The sequence below is a fragment of the Ischnura elegans genome, chromosome 6 (genome assembly GCF_921293095.1).
Source record: "Ischnura elegans chromosome 6, ioIscEleg1.1, whole genome shotgun sequence".
Classification (NCBI taxonomy): domain Eukaryota; kingdom Metazoa; phylum Arthropoda; class Insecta; order Odonata; family Coenagrionidae; genus Ischnura; species Ischnura elegans.
Genome location: NC_060251.1, coordinates 99,246,475 through 99,261,929, shown reverse-complemented (window position 1 = coordinate 99,261,929; position 15,455 = coordinate 99,246,475). Strand labels below are relative to the sequence as shown.

The 15,455-nt window shown below is 35.5% G+C and overlaps 1 long non-coding RNA gene across 1 annotated transcript in view; it reads left to right on the top strand.

The window, feature by feature from the left end:
• The window catches only part of LOC124161248, a 356,365-nt gene that overhangs the window by 216,113 nt on the left and 124,797 nt on the right, over positions 1-15,455 (top strand). The window lies entirely within an intron of this gene.

The following is a 15,455-nucleotide window of genomic DNA, read 5'->3' as shown; positions in this document are numbered from 1 at the left end:
TGTAAGACCCTGCAAACTTTTCTGAAGAATGATGTGTTTGAGAATGGAGATAGTTCACCGCTTAAAGTTAGAAAATATAGGCATAAGATCAAATGTTTTGGATATTTTTGTTTTTCACTAAAATTAGTCTTCTGAACTAAATACAAGCCAGTAATCTTTCCCAAGTTGTGGTTCTGCTCGCTCATTCGTAAATGGTCTTTGTCTAAAAAAACAGCGGCAGAGCGTATGCATGCGTAATTATGTTATCAGTTATTAATCAATTATTGGCTATATATGTTATCAGTTATTAATTAAAATTTAAGGCCATAATAATGCTATCCATACAATTCCATTTACTCCCCTTAAAATGAGGCGAAATTTTTTCTCTCTTTTTTGTGATATGGAACGGAAAGTTTCCGTGTCAATTATCGAATTATTTCCAAGAAAAGCTCATAATTTTTTGTGGTAAAACAACCTATTTGGCGGTTTGAGAAGGTGTTTGCCTGACATTTAAAGGTGAGGGTATTAATCATTTTTGTAATTTTCAGGGCCTTAATAGCTGTCTCAAAATGTAAACCCACGCACTTTCATTTCAGCTTGAAACAAAAAAGTTACGCGGTCAAAGGTGGCAACTTTTTCCGTGGAAGAACAAAAATTACCCGAGAATTTTTTCGAATATCTCGTTGCGTAACAGCGGCAATTGCATGCCATCTTTGTCGGTTTAAGGACGAATGACGCCGAGATCTGATTTAGGATATCTAAAATTAAGTATGGTTGAGGGGTTGATGTGAATGTAGAGGAAATCATTCCTAAAATTGGAATCAAGAAAATATAATCTATTGAAATGTGTGGTTGGAATTAATGGAGATTCCGAGTCGTGGCGGCGGGGTAAAGTTATCGCCTACGTAATGAGCGGTCGCGAGTTTCCCTCCTGGGTAGGTTTCCCCTAGCTAAGGCATGGCTATTAGTGCTCTTTTCATTGTTGAAATTTTCAATAAACCCTGTTTTAAAAGACCAACGTGTGATATTTTCGGTATTATGGAATTAATAAAAAAAATAAAAAATATGATCTAATAATTAACCTCAGATTAGATAAGAGGTTCTTAGATTATATCTGTGCAAAGTTCGTTTCTCTAATGCATAATATCTATAAGAATTCTCTTTCCTCCCATTTACCGCTTATTTATAGAAAATATAAGTACAAGATGAAATGGTGTGGGAAGAAGGATATTTTTGTTTTTCAAAAAAAATTCGAAGACAAACAACATACAAGCCAGAAAGCTGAACTAAATACAAGCCAGTCATGTCTTTCCCAAGTTGTGGTTCTCCTCGTTCATTCGTAAATGGTCTTTGTCTGAAAAAAAACAGCAGCAGAGCGAATGCATACGTAATTATGTTATCAGTTATTAATTAAAAATTTAAGGCCATAATAATGCTGGCCAATGTAATCCCATTTATCCCCTGAAAATGAGGTGGAAATTTCTTGCTTCCTTTGTGATATGAAACGGAAAGTTTCTGTGTCAATTATCAAAACATTTCCAAGAAAATCTCATAATTTTGCGTGGTAAATCAACCTTTTTCGCGGTTTGAGAAGCTGTTTGCCTGACATTTAAAGGTGAGGGTATTAATCATTTTTGTAATTTTCAGAGCCTTTTTAGCTGTCTCAACGTAAACCCACGCACATTCATTTCAGCGCGAACGAAACATTTGCGTGGTAAAAAAGGCCACTTTTCCGTTGTTAGAACAAAAAAAAACTTGAGATATTTTCTTCGAATCTACCGCTACACAGCAATGCCTTGCTATCTTTGTCGCTTAAATGAAGACTGACGCCGAGGTCTGCCGTAGGATTGCGAAAATAAAGTATGAATAGGGTGGTTTCCTTCATCAAAGAAAACGAAAGGTACTGATTGCGATTCGTTACCCACCATTAGTGTATTCATAATATACAAATTATTTTGTTTTAGAAATACTGGGTTAGACGAATGGCAATGGTCCATTTTTATCCTCATTTGAAAAGGGCCAGATTGGCGCCCATGCGATACCACTCCACGTGACGTCACAGGGACCTAGTTTCTATAGGAGAAGATAGGAGTTATACATCGTCTGAGGTTACCAATGCATGCATGAGGCGCAGAGCTCAGGGAAACATGTCTTAACAATCACTTATTAAAACTGGCTAAGGTCGGAAAGTTTTCCTCGTTTGATAAGTTATTAATAATCCTTATTTAAGCCAAGCGCTACAAGCCAGCAGGGTACTAGGCTACCCGCTAGCAGCCTGCGTCGTATCAGCGCTAAGCCTCGCCTCAAGGTCACCTCGCAGGGCGGGAGGGGGAACCAGAAATACGTCACGCGGAGAGACTTCCCGACATTCATACTTAAGCGTCGCGTTTTCGCGCGCTTGAAATTTTTCACTTTTAATTTGATCGCGAAAAATAGATATCGTCATTTAAAAATCTAAAAGCGTGAAATACGTACTCCAGGAGTAATAATCTTTCGATTTAGGCAATAAAAAAATTATAGGAAACCACCCTATTGGGGGTTGATGTAAGTTTACAGGAAATAATTTCAAGAATTGTAATAAAGAAAACGGAGAATTCACTTTAATCGATTGTAAATTGTGGTTGGAACAATATAAGCAGGTTACGGTAAGGGAGTCGGTTGAGTTGGACATTGGCTGTGACCGGGACGAGCGCCCAGTCTTTCGCATTTATGTATTCCCGATGTAAACGGCCAATATTTGCTGTTTTCGGTGGTTAGAATGGAAATGATATAAAATGACCTCAGGTTGCCTTATCTGTTTCGTTTGGCCTCCTTCGTTCTACGCAAGTGTCTTTTCCTCTCCAACCTTATCTAGCACCTGGTAGTTCTTCATGATCTACGTCTACTGCGCCTTCTTCATTCCTTCTCCTCCATACCCAGATTTCCAACGTCTACAGTCCTTTCACGTCTTTCATCCTGAGCGTCCACATTTCCTCTCCGTAAAGCGCCACACTCAACTTCATAATCGACAGTAGTCTTTTCCTTAACTTTTAAATAACGATGGTCTCATTGGATCTTTCCTATTCGTGAGAGCCTTCTACGCTAACCTGGTAATCTTATTAATGTCCCAATTAGCTGGCGATGTACGGCATGAGAATTGAAATTAAGAAATGGAGACGTGGGATGTATCATTAAGAATATTTTGAACGTTTTCATTGGGTAAGGTTTGAGTTTCAAAGCATAAAGATTTACATTTGAGCTTTTAATCCTGAAGATCTATCTTCTTTCGTACATTTATGCAGCCAGAATTCACCGGTATGGCGTATTTCTAGAAAAAGGCTGGTGGTTATCATTGTAAATTCCTTGAGGTCATTCCTCTTACAGAGTAGGGACAAAAAAAAGAGAAGTAATCATAATGTAACCGATAATCCCCAAAATTTTCGTATATTTTATGAGTTTTAACTCACACATCAGTAATTAAAAGGGAATTGATGGAGATGGGCGAATTTTTTTTCAGCGGCGAATAGTTATTTCCTGAAATAAAAGAAGTAAATGCTTCCACTCATTATTTATTTATTTATTTTTTTTTAATTTTTTTGTATAAACACATTACAATACATCAAAAATACATATCCCAAATATTAAAATATATGTTATACATTAAAAACATTCCCTTTACAAATTCTTAACACGCTTTTCACTATATAACCAACACATATTCTGACTTATTGGGCAAGAAAAGATAAAAGAGAAAAAACCCTGATATTACAATATTTTAGAACAAAAAAATATTTTTACAATTAGGAGACCTTCTGAGCCAAAACAGGCTCATCAGCAGGTTCTCCATAATTCATTTACAAGAAGTTAAAAACATCTAAAACAATGAAAGAAACGATAAAAAACTTATGTCTTAAAATTAAAAATTAAAGTCCTCAAGTAGATAATTTAAAAGTTTACTTTTGACATCCGAATATGTGGTTAAACCATGCATTTCTTTAGGTAATTTGTTAAACAATTTAGGAACACTAACCACCATTTTGTTTTCACCGTATTGATTGAAGCATTTGGGGATTTTATATTGGTATAGATTCCTTTTTTCCATTTTATGAAAATTGTCTTTCAGTGTTTTGTATTTATTGGAAAAATAATTATCTATTACTAAAATATAGGTTAGAAGTTTTTCGAGTGGTAGTATTCTTAGTGTTTTATAGAAATTATTTGTATCGTGTGAGTCTGAGTTAGCTGACAAATTATTATCATTTTTTTTGTGGTATGCAATCGCTTTGATGATCCGGTTTTGTGTACTGTATAGTTTTAATTTATGTACCCTACAGGTTTTACCCCAAATAGTAACGCCATATCTTAATATTGATTCAGCAGTTGCGAAATACAACATCTTTTTAACTTTAATATGCAAAAAATCTCTAATATGATACATTTGATAACTAACCTTTCGTAATTTACTACATATCTTCTCACAGTGTTCCCTAAATTTGAATGTCTGATCTATTATGATACCGAGATACGTATATTGTGTTACTTGTTCTAATTTGTTGCATTTACACACAGACTTGGTTATTTCAGTATGCAGGCATTTATAATCATGTATTGTTATGTGAATCTGTTGAACGTTAGCTGCATTATTGGCTATGGACATAACTTTGGACTTCTTCATGTTGATGGAGAGGTCATGGTCATGTGACCATTTTGTTAAGTCATTTACATCATTTTGCATGTAGGCAATGGCAGTATTTAAATCTCTATGAGCAGATATCAATACAACATCATCAGCATAAAGTAAAATATTACAATTTAAAATACATTTAAATATACTATTAATATACACAGTAAAAAGGATTGGTCCTAAAATAGAACCTTGAGGTACACCATATTCTACATTTCCTTGGTTTCCAATACAGTTTTTAAATTTCACCCTGATACTCCTCTGCAGGAGAGAGCTTCTAAACCATTTCAGGATATAGGTACCCTCTAATTCCAATATCCTGCAGTATATGCAGCAATGTGGGCAAATTGACAGAGTCAAAAGCTTTTTTATAATCCACATATGTGACTACTACTTTATTATTCTTATCAAGGTTGGTATTTATTATGTCGGCAAAATTTTCAAGTGCATCTTTAGCTCCTCTACCTTCCACAAATCCATATTGGTAGTCTGAGATTATTTTATGTTTTTTCAAGAAATTTGTTAGATACTGTGCCACGTATTTCTCCATAATATTATTGATAGTTGGTAGCAGGGAGATAGGTCTGTAATTCGCAAAATCTTTGTAGGATCCACCTTTATAAATAGGTCTAACCAATGCAATTTTTAGCCCATCAGGCACTATACCTTGGGTAATGCTTCTTTTTACAAGAGTAGTTATAATAGGAAGAAGTATAGGGTTTGCCTTGATATCTCTGATTCTGATTCTATCTTGACCAGGTCCCTTATTTTTAAGCTCTTTTATAATTTTTTTAATGATATCTTCTGTGGGTTCCGGTAAATAAATACTACATAAGTTATGGAAATGAATGTCATCATAAAATTTCTGTCCACAGGTACATTTAGTCTCTTCACTTCTTATTAAAAATTGTTTCAAAAACTTATTACATATTTCTTGCTCATTAAAATCATTAACTAAGTGGCTAAATATTGTATCATCATTACATCTGCTAATATTCCTACCTGTCATTCTATTAATTTCATTCCAAAGTGTCCTATTATCTTGTATATTTGATACCTTTGTATTCAAGTGATCAATTTTTGCTTTCCTAATATGTTTCACAGTTTTATTTCTTATGGTTTTATAATTTTCTTTGAGAAAATTATTTCTGGGGCTATTTTTTAAAGGCCTTATCTCTTTCTAATATTAATTTGTAGATAGTTTCATTCATCCATTTATTTTCTTTCCTTCGCCCTATAGGCTTGAAGGTTACCTTTGATTTTTCATAAATGTCATTGAATATCAGACTAAGTTTTGCAAACATAATATTTGGGTTGTTCTCCTCCACTACAGTGCTCCATTTATAATCATTTATTCGTAGGTCCACCCTACTATTGTCAATATATTCTATTTCCCTATGTCTATAATTTTTACAATCAGCTGACTGACCCAGACTTGTTTTTTTCTTTTGGTCTATGAAGGACACACCGATTAAGTAGTGATCTGAAAGTCGATGTCTTATCATAAAACTGTTAACTAAGTTAGAATGTCCATTAAAATGTATATGATCTATACATGATTGAACCAGATGACCGTCTTTGATCTCTTCCCTTGTATATGCATTAATTAATGACAGGTACCCATGTGACAAAAGAAGTTCTTTATATTTTACAGTATTTGCACAGTGCTTATTTTTAAGATTTATGTTTATGTCACCTATGATGATGGACTTCTTGTTTTTGGACATATTGACAATGTTTTCTAGCTCCTGTAGGAAATGCAAAACATTTTGATCAGGAGGCCTATATATAGCCATTATTTTTATAGTTTTACCTTTTATATTTAGGGTCCCTATAATTGATTCCGAATTTATCATCTTAAAGTTTTCATCAGTGAACTTAAAATCTTGTTTTATGTACAGTAGAATACCTCCACCTCTTCTACCTTCCCTTAGTGAGGAGTAGACATTAAAACCATTTATTTTGTATAAGAAAGTTTCATCAGTTGTGATGTTCACTTCTGTTAAAATGACCCCAGCAACTTCTTTTTTTATACATAGCTTTTCAAGTAAAACAAGGAAAGAATCCCAATTTTTTTTAATCGACCTTATGTTCAAATGAACTATGGTGAATTCCTCATCAGTAGTTTTCTTACACGGGACATCCAATACATTTTCATACGCTTCAAATTCAATACAAGGACTCTTGATATAGGAATAATCCATTACAGCTTTTGAATTTGTAATTACCCTTCAAAACAAAATAACCAGATAAGTTAAAGATTTAAAAATATTTTTTCATTTGTTATTCTGACAGCCTCTGAGAAGGATAAATCAGTATTATTTATAATCTAGGTATTTATATTAGAAATGTTTTTCAATTTCCTCTATTGTTGAGATTTTAAGAATCGTTGAATTTTCATCTTTTTTAACCAGTACCTTCCCATCTTTATACCATACATATTTATATCCATATTCTTTTGCTTTAACTTTCACATTCCATAACAAATTTTGATTGTACCATGTAAGCCTATCGTTTATGTATAACTGATGTCCATATTTTTCTTTGATAGTGTTTTCTCTTGTTAATTTTCTTTTGCCAATTACATTCTGTTTACATTTTCTAGAATTAAATTTCACTATGACTTTGTTAGGCTTTAGTGCATTCTTTCTGATAATAAATACTTCCTCTAAGTCACTTTCATTAATATTTTCTACCTGTAAGTCTCTGCATAATCCAATCACTTTGTCCCGGACTTCATTGTTTGTATTCTCAGTAGAGCATAAACCTACTATTTCCACATCACAGTCATACTGTTTCTGCTCTAGCGCATTTACCTTTTGCGAGAGAACTTCAATTATCTTGTTTTTATCTGTAATTTCCCTTCTTAATTCTACAATAACACCTTTTAATTCTTGTATAGTTTCGTTATTACTATTTACTGTGGACTTAAGTTCTTCATTGGACACTGTATTATTACCAATTGAGTCCTTAAGGTCCTTTAAGTCCTTGACAATAGTTGTAAGTATTGTCTTGATGTCTCCTTCTGGAATTGTGGACACTAACCTTGTATCTGCAGAATTTTTATTCTCCTCGTATTCTTCTCTTCGGCGACAGTCCAAACAGCGCCATTCCTTCTTCCTTGCTTGAGATTTACCTCGCCAGGTTGTCTCTGCTATTCCCGAGCATTTGAAGTGGAGCTTACTATTACAGCCTATACATAACACAAAATTACCATCCTTCGGTAGCTCTTGGTCGCACTTCACACACTGCATAGTGAAACGAGGATAATCATCATATCCTTAGCGTGCAAGCATTCACTTTAAGATCTTTTAAGTGAATTCGGTTTTGTTATAAGCTATCCTATGTCACAATAGCCAAAACCACCAAAAGCACCATAACACCAAAACAAAAGCTGCAACTTCCAAGACTCCGTAGCTCGCAAATATAACACAGTTAGCAAAGGTAATATCTCTCTAGTTCGTCCAACATTAACTAAATTCACTATTGATAGTTTAGCATTTAATATTAACGTTGAAAAAATATCGATAGTCAATTGTCACCTATCAGAATGTAAACAACTCTCAATCGTGGACGAAAATATACGATTTTGAGATAATTTGGGCAAATTATCACTTGCTAACAACCACCGGGTTAGACTGTAACAACTTGTAGCGTGCCACCTCAAAATATAGCTCACATTCTAAAGACTTTTCGTATATTTCACAGAGATAGTCGGAGCTCATACACAACACAACATCACACATACAGGGTCACAATAATCTGATGACAATTTAGTCATCTTATGGACCATTCGGAACATCAATTTAAAGCCTAGTTCATATTTTTTTTGTTTGTTACGATATTTCGCGGTGAAATAAATTTCTGGGTAATTTATAAGCGTTTCTGTCCATCGTAAATTTAAATTCGCTATTTTATGTGTCCAACCTATTCATGTAATATATACTCATCGCTGCATATATAATTATTCGTCTCTCCTATTTTGATGGGATAGCGATACGCTGGCCTCATCCATTCCTACTTACTCGATGAAAGCTTCCTCTCATCTAGCTAGTTAACTCTACTTGATATCAGAGGCTGTTGTTAATTATGGCTATTATTATGCAACACGCTATTGAGTTGCTTATTAGAAGTGCCCTTCACCGTTAGATAAGATCTGTTGAGAGCAATATTATGCTTATAGTATGATTATGTTTATAGCTTTCATTCCATATAATTTTATTTTCTTTACTGTTTGTTAATGAGGCCCAAGAAGCAACGAATCACACCCTTATAAATGTAATATATTAGTTAATATTAGGAGTCATTCAACGTCTTATTTTCCTTAAATTTATCATGCTGGCTTGGTGACCTTCAGTATTCATTTTAGTAAACATACTAGTATAATTTGATTTCCTTTTGCCATTGGTGTACCTTGGGAGGGTGCTTATTTACCCTTGACCTTTAGATAAGGTTTTTGGGTGCAATAAAATTATATGGCAACAATATGGCCATACTTATAATGAGATGTTTTCGTTCCATCCCATATCATGATTTCTTTTTTAGTTCAATTAAGTGTAATAGCTGAAAAGACCCTTAAAAGGTTGCGGTATGAATGTTTTAATTAACGATATACTTTCCTAAATTTTTATGCTTAATTTTTATCATGTCCCCATGTTATTCATCATTATACTAATCATCTAATTTAGTCTGATGATTAATGAGATGGAAGAGTGAATTTTGAACGGTTTTTAAAACGATTCCACTGACCGGGTTTCTGACCCGTAAAACACCGGGCTCCAGGTGAGAATATTTACTAGCATTTCGTGAAAAGTTTACAAAATTATCTAAAGGCATATTTAACGTTGAAACACGTGGTTCTTTGGCTCTTCAAGGCACCCTATAATGAGGTGAATTTTGTAGGAAAGCTTGCGCAATTCCTCCAGATTTACGGATAACATTTGAAAAGGTGGCTCCATGGGGAGTTCCTATCATTGAATCAACAAAACCTTTTCTATTTTTTTTGTTCCTTGTGATAGGTTTTCCAATTTTGATATTCTCTTGCATTTTATTTCATCTGATGCCTTAATCTCTACTCCACTTTCAGGGTTTTTGTGGCGTTGGTGCATCGTAAATGTGATGAAAACTTTCGCAAAAAATATCTTATGCTAATAATCATAGTATTGACTGACTTCCTACCCTTTTAAATTTATTTATTTCACAATTTATATTGATTTCACGTGTTCCACGCCGCTTTTGACAGGTTCTGGTAAAGATTTTGCACATTATTTACGTGGAGCCGTTAAAACCGATTGAAATCATGGACTAAAGTGAGGGTATTCTACAAAGTTGATCATTGCCATGGTTATTGTAAATAATTACCTCAAAGCAACGCCTGACTCCATCGATTTAATGGTCTTATCTTCACTCCATAAATCCTGAATCCTCGCGTGTGAATCTGGATCAGGCGAACATGAGGTTTTATGTCCTGTAACGATGGAATAATCTTAAGCACCCTTTTTTACGCTAGTGTGTTATTAAAGGTTTCTAAAGGCCGTTTTACACGGGGCACGGAATTGCGCGAATGCATGAACGAAATTAGAATAGGGGCTATTTTGCCGTCTCGCATCCACGCATTCTCGCATGTGTTCTAGCAGTTCACCGCTTTACACGACGCAATTTTGATTGCGCCTTCGCTCGTACGTCAGATTGCGCAATGCCGTGTACCGTGTAAAACTAAAAATTCTATCTTCTTCTTGTCTATAAATTCACGGCTGAATTTAGTTCTGTTTTTGGCTACTCTATAAATTACTGTAATAACATTGTCATAACCATTTATTTTGTATCAAAAGTACATAGCCATTTTTATTTGGACCGCTGTTGACGGTTTAAAAATATGCGGAATTTTTCGCGAAAATTATATCTAGAATTTATTCAGGACCTACTTTTCAAAATACTAATGACATAGGTAAACTATTTAACACTCGAGGATTAAGACGAGAGTATGCAATTCTGAAATCAGTGCCTCATCAAAGTTAGTCTCATTGCCAGGGGCGAGGGCTACGTGAATTTTTGATGTGCTTGTATGCTTCGTCTTCGTCGCTGTCCCGGTTTCGCCGTGTGATCCCTGCCAGTCCTTATAATGGATTCTCGGAACCGTGAAAGATATCTCATTGGCGATATCGCGTGCGGTGATGGATTTGATCCTATATTTTTTTCCCCCCTGAAAAGGGTTCAGGGACTCTTTGATGCGATGGAAAGGAGTTTCGTAATTGCTTTTTTTTATCGGGTCAGGGTTTTCTCGAGAGGGATTGAAATGGTATCAAGGCCTCGCTTACCCCATAATTCTGATAACGTGATTTTTATGAACTGATAATTCGGATCCTACTATGGTAACATGAGAAGTAAGGAATTATTATTGTGTGTGAAACCGATAGCTTCGCTAATTCTGACAGACATTGTCGTAAAATGTGAGAACATATCTGAATAAATTATTATATGATACTGCTTTTATAAAAAAGTGAATTATTTTAGGGAAACATTAAAAAAAAAAAAATGAGACATCTGGTGCCAGGAAATAAATGCTACTGGTTGAATGATTTAATTCCCTCTTTAACATGAAATTATGGAAATCCCTCCCCATTGATCAGGAGAATATTTTCAGTACGCAAACATTCAAAACAAAAGTTTATTATTTCCTACGTAATGAAAGCATTATTCAGTAGTTCATGATACACAAAAAATGATCTTGTGACGCTGTTGTTCAATATTCTTTATTTGTCTTAGATTATACCAAAAAGAAACAGCGGCAATTTTTTACTTCTGTTTTGTTATTAGTTTATATTGATTAAGATGTCTTTAATTGTATTGATTAACAAAGGTATTATAAATGCTTTCATTCTTCAGTACTCAAGTAGAGTTTCTGTTTTTGGTTTGATCAAAACAGAAGAATTATGTCATTTTGTTATCACATTTTATTCCCTAAGGTTTTTTTTACATGACACATTCTGATTTTATGTATATATTTAATTTTCAATGCCCTTCTTGTATTTTTATTCATAATTAATTTAATATGGTTTTTGTTCTGTAGAATGTTAAAACACCTCAAACACACAGCTATTGTAAAATTGGTGTTCTTAAGGGTATTGTATCCAGAGCTAATAAATATTATTATTAATATTTATAGATTTTCATTCCCACTCCTTCTCGCTGAAATATGTATCTCGCAAAATTGGGGATATTTTTCCTGTGACCCTTACTTTGTGATGAATTTAATTCTTACATAATTACAATACATATATTAAATAATAATGTAATTACATAATCTGTGATGAATTAAACTTGTGGAATTAATATCAACGTGAAGTTCTCGGGAGCGAGAAATATTTTTCCTGTTTCAATAAAATTAGATTTACGGACTTTTCCTCGTGCAGAATATGCCTACTTGCCTCTTAGTAAAATAGGAGTAAAGGTATTATTTATGATAATAGATGCATAACTGCTTGGCTCATCTCCAATTGAGCCATAAAGATTCGAGATATGGAATATCGAATATCTGGCTTCAAACTATCGCGGTACTTGTGGTAGGATTTTGAGTGTTTATTTCATTTTGAATATCCTTGGACCGTTCGATTCAATACTGATACACTTATCGAATGTGAGCGATAGATTTTTTTCGACCCTAATTCCTCCCTTTCCCTGTTTGCCGTCTAGTCCCGACGCTCTTGACCTCACGGATTGGAAAGAGTCGTGGGGGCGCCGGATTATCGAGCGAAAAACGAAGCGGAAGCCATCACGTGACCTCTGCATTCGAGATTGGCTTGTCTCAACTGTTGAGTCATCTCATCGGGGAAAACCGTGGGAATGATGAAAACATTTTGATAGAGGTGCACGCACCCTATGACTTTCGGACATCCAATCTTTTTGGTTATATCTCTTCCATCTTGCGTAGTTTGTTTGAATTTGTAAGGCCCTGATTTAGATCCGGTGTTCGTCTATGGGATTTTGTTAGTTGAATCACAAATAACTATGGAAGTCACATGTTTAACGTCAGGATAAGGTGGACATTTAATTGAATTACATTCAATCTGTCAGAAATTGTATGCTTACAACCGTAGAGTTTGTGGTATTGGTCAGATACATGATATTTTGAGCTGCCGCCAATGCTCGAAGATTGGTGTAGTTTATAAATATAAAGTAAGTTTATAAAAAATAATATAAGTTTATAGAAAAAATAAGTAAGTTAATAGAAAGAATAAAGTAAGTTTATATAAAAAGTAAGTAAAAAATAAAAAAAAGCGAGTAGGTACTGAGCGGGAGGTGGATATTGAAAACTGTGTTAGGGAGTAGAATGTTGGGTAAACGAGGGAGAGGAAAGAAGAGAATAGGATTTTCATTTAGATAGAATGAAAGGGAGTAGGCGTTATTGTGAAATGAGTAGGGGAGTCCATGAAGGGAGGGGAGACTGTCAAATACTTCTGAAGTACCTTTATCGTGGAAACCTGCCTTTATCGGTTAAATAATTCAATGAAATAAACGTAGGGAGCAATTCCAATTATTACAACTTTAAATTAGCTTCACAGCAAGGGGGAAAAATTAACGCGTACTGGAAAAATCTATCTTTTTCTGAAGAGCCTAGTCCCTTCCAGTCTGGGGGATTATCCCTCAAGTATTTATTTATTTATTTCACCAACAAAAACGGCACAAAGGCATTGCATTGGCTGTTTACGTAAATAAATAATTGTTAAAAGATAACGCAATAAATAAAAAAACTAAGAGAAAACAATTTTTTTAGCATAAGAAGGGGCATTATGGATTAGACAGCGGTGAATTATTCAGGTGGCATTTTAAGGAGGATTTGTAGGTAGTGGCTTAGGAAAAGAGGCCCAGGGAAGGGATTTTTGAAGCCATGAAGTTAAACAATGATGGGATTTGGTATGAAAGAGAGCGTTGAAAGATGGAAAGACCTATTCGCGGAATGTGAAGCAGAGAGCTATTACGCAAGGGGCGAGGAGGAACATGAAAACGGAAAAGATGGAGAATTTCGTTGGTCCGGAGATAACCGCTAAAGATTCTACGCAGAAACATGAGATCAGATAAGGCACGGTGACTAGTTATGTTAGTGATCCTCAGGGAGGAAAGGGGTCGTTGCTGTAGTAGTGAAGTATTTCTTGTTGATGCTTTGGAGTTGCCGTGTCGACTCGTTGACAGAAAATAAACATCTGTTTCAGATGTGGCTGTCCAAAGCAGTGCCAACGACCCCTTCGCCGCCTCGCTTAATAACTTAAAACAGCTGGAATTTGGTGCCACCACGCCCACTTTTGCGTGCCGTCATGGTTTATGAGGTGTTTGTTTGTGCGAATGGTAGCACGTTTTTCAGGATGTCACCAAAAGTCGCGCCCGCCGTGAAATACGGGCCGTGGATTTGTGCCTCGCGTTCCGCAGACACGCATAAATTGCGTGGCCGACGAGTGGGAAAGGATCCAGGTGTATGCACGGAGGACCGTAGTTCCTCGCTATATCCAAGGCTTGGCGACGAGTGGGCTATCTCATAGCAACGCGTTAAGAGGAAGAATTTTTCCCTCTCAACGGGTCGCATTTTGTCTAGTTCCTTGACGCATTGGTTCATCACACGTTAAGGTCGTTTTATGGAAATATTTAACAATATTAAAGGATGCGTTCATGAACAGGAATAATCTCTGGGTGCCACCTGATAAAATTGCAAATATTTGGACGCTTTTTCAGTGAGATCTTATCATAATTAACTCTATTGTACTTTTTACTGCATAATAGGGTAGTTTCCTTCATCAAAGAAAACGAAAGGCATTGATTGCGATTCGTTACCCACCATAAGTGTATTCATAATATAGAAATTATTTGGTTTTAGAAATACCGGTTTAGAGGAATGGCAAGGGTCAATTTTATCCTCTTTTGAAAAAAGCCAGATTGGCGTCCATGCGATGCCACTCCACGTGACGTCACAGGGACCTAGTTTCTATACGATTAGATAGGAGTTATACATCGTCTGAGATTACCAATGCATGCGCGAGGCACAGAGCTCAGGGAAACATCTCTTAATAATCACCTATTAAAACAGCCTAAGGTCGGAAAGTTTCCTTCGTATGATAAGGTATTAATAATCCTTATTTAAGTCAAGCGCTACCAGCTAGCAGGGTACTCTGCTACCTGCTAGCATCCTGCGTCGTATCAGCGCTCAAAGCCTCGCCCCAAGGTCACCTCACTTGCGGCAGCGGGAACCAGAACGACGTAACACGGAGTTTTCCCGACATTCATACTTAGCCGTCGCGTTTTAGCGCGCTTGAAAAATTTCACTTTTCATTTAATCGTGAAAAATAGATATCGTCATTTAAAAATCTAAAAGCGTGAAATACGTACTCCAGAATTAATAATCTTTCGATTTAGGCAAGAAAAAAATAATAGGAAACCACCCTATTGCGCGACGCGATTCACCGTCTTGCAGCAATGTCAGGCATAGATTGTAGAAATAATTTTTAAAAATCTCAATTGCTAATGTTAAGCATCGTGGTTTTTTTTAAGCATCGCCAGCTGGGGATGCGAGGCTGGATATTACATTTGGTGGACAAAAAACTTGAACAGAGGGAGCAGCTTAACTATATGTGCAGCATATTAGAAGAAAATTGATTCAGCAGTACGGACATCATGAAAAGATTTTCGTTTGCAAAGTAGGCGTTCGTGAATAGGTAAGCACTGATGAGATAACCATCTGTAAGAGTTTAAAGAAAAGGCTAATAAAGTGTCTATTCTGTAGTTAGTGGTTTACCGTGCGGAAATTGGACACTTATGAAGGAGGACG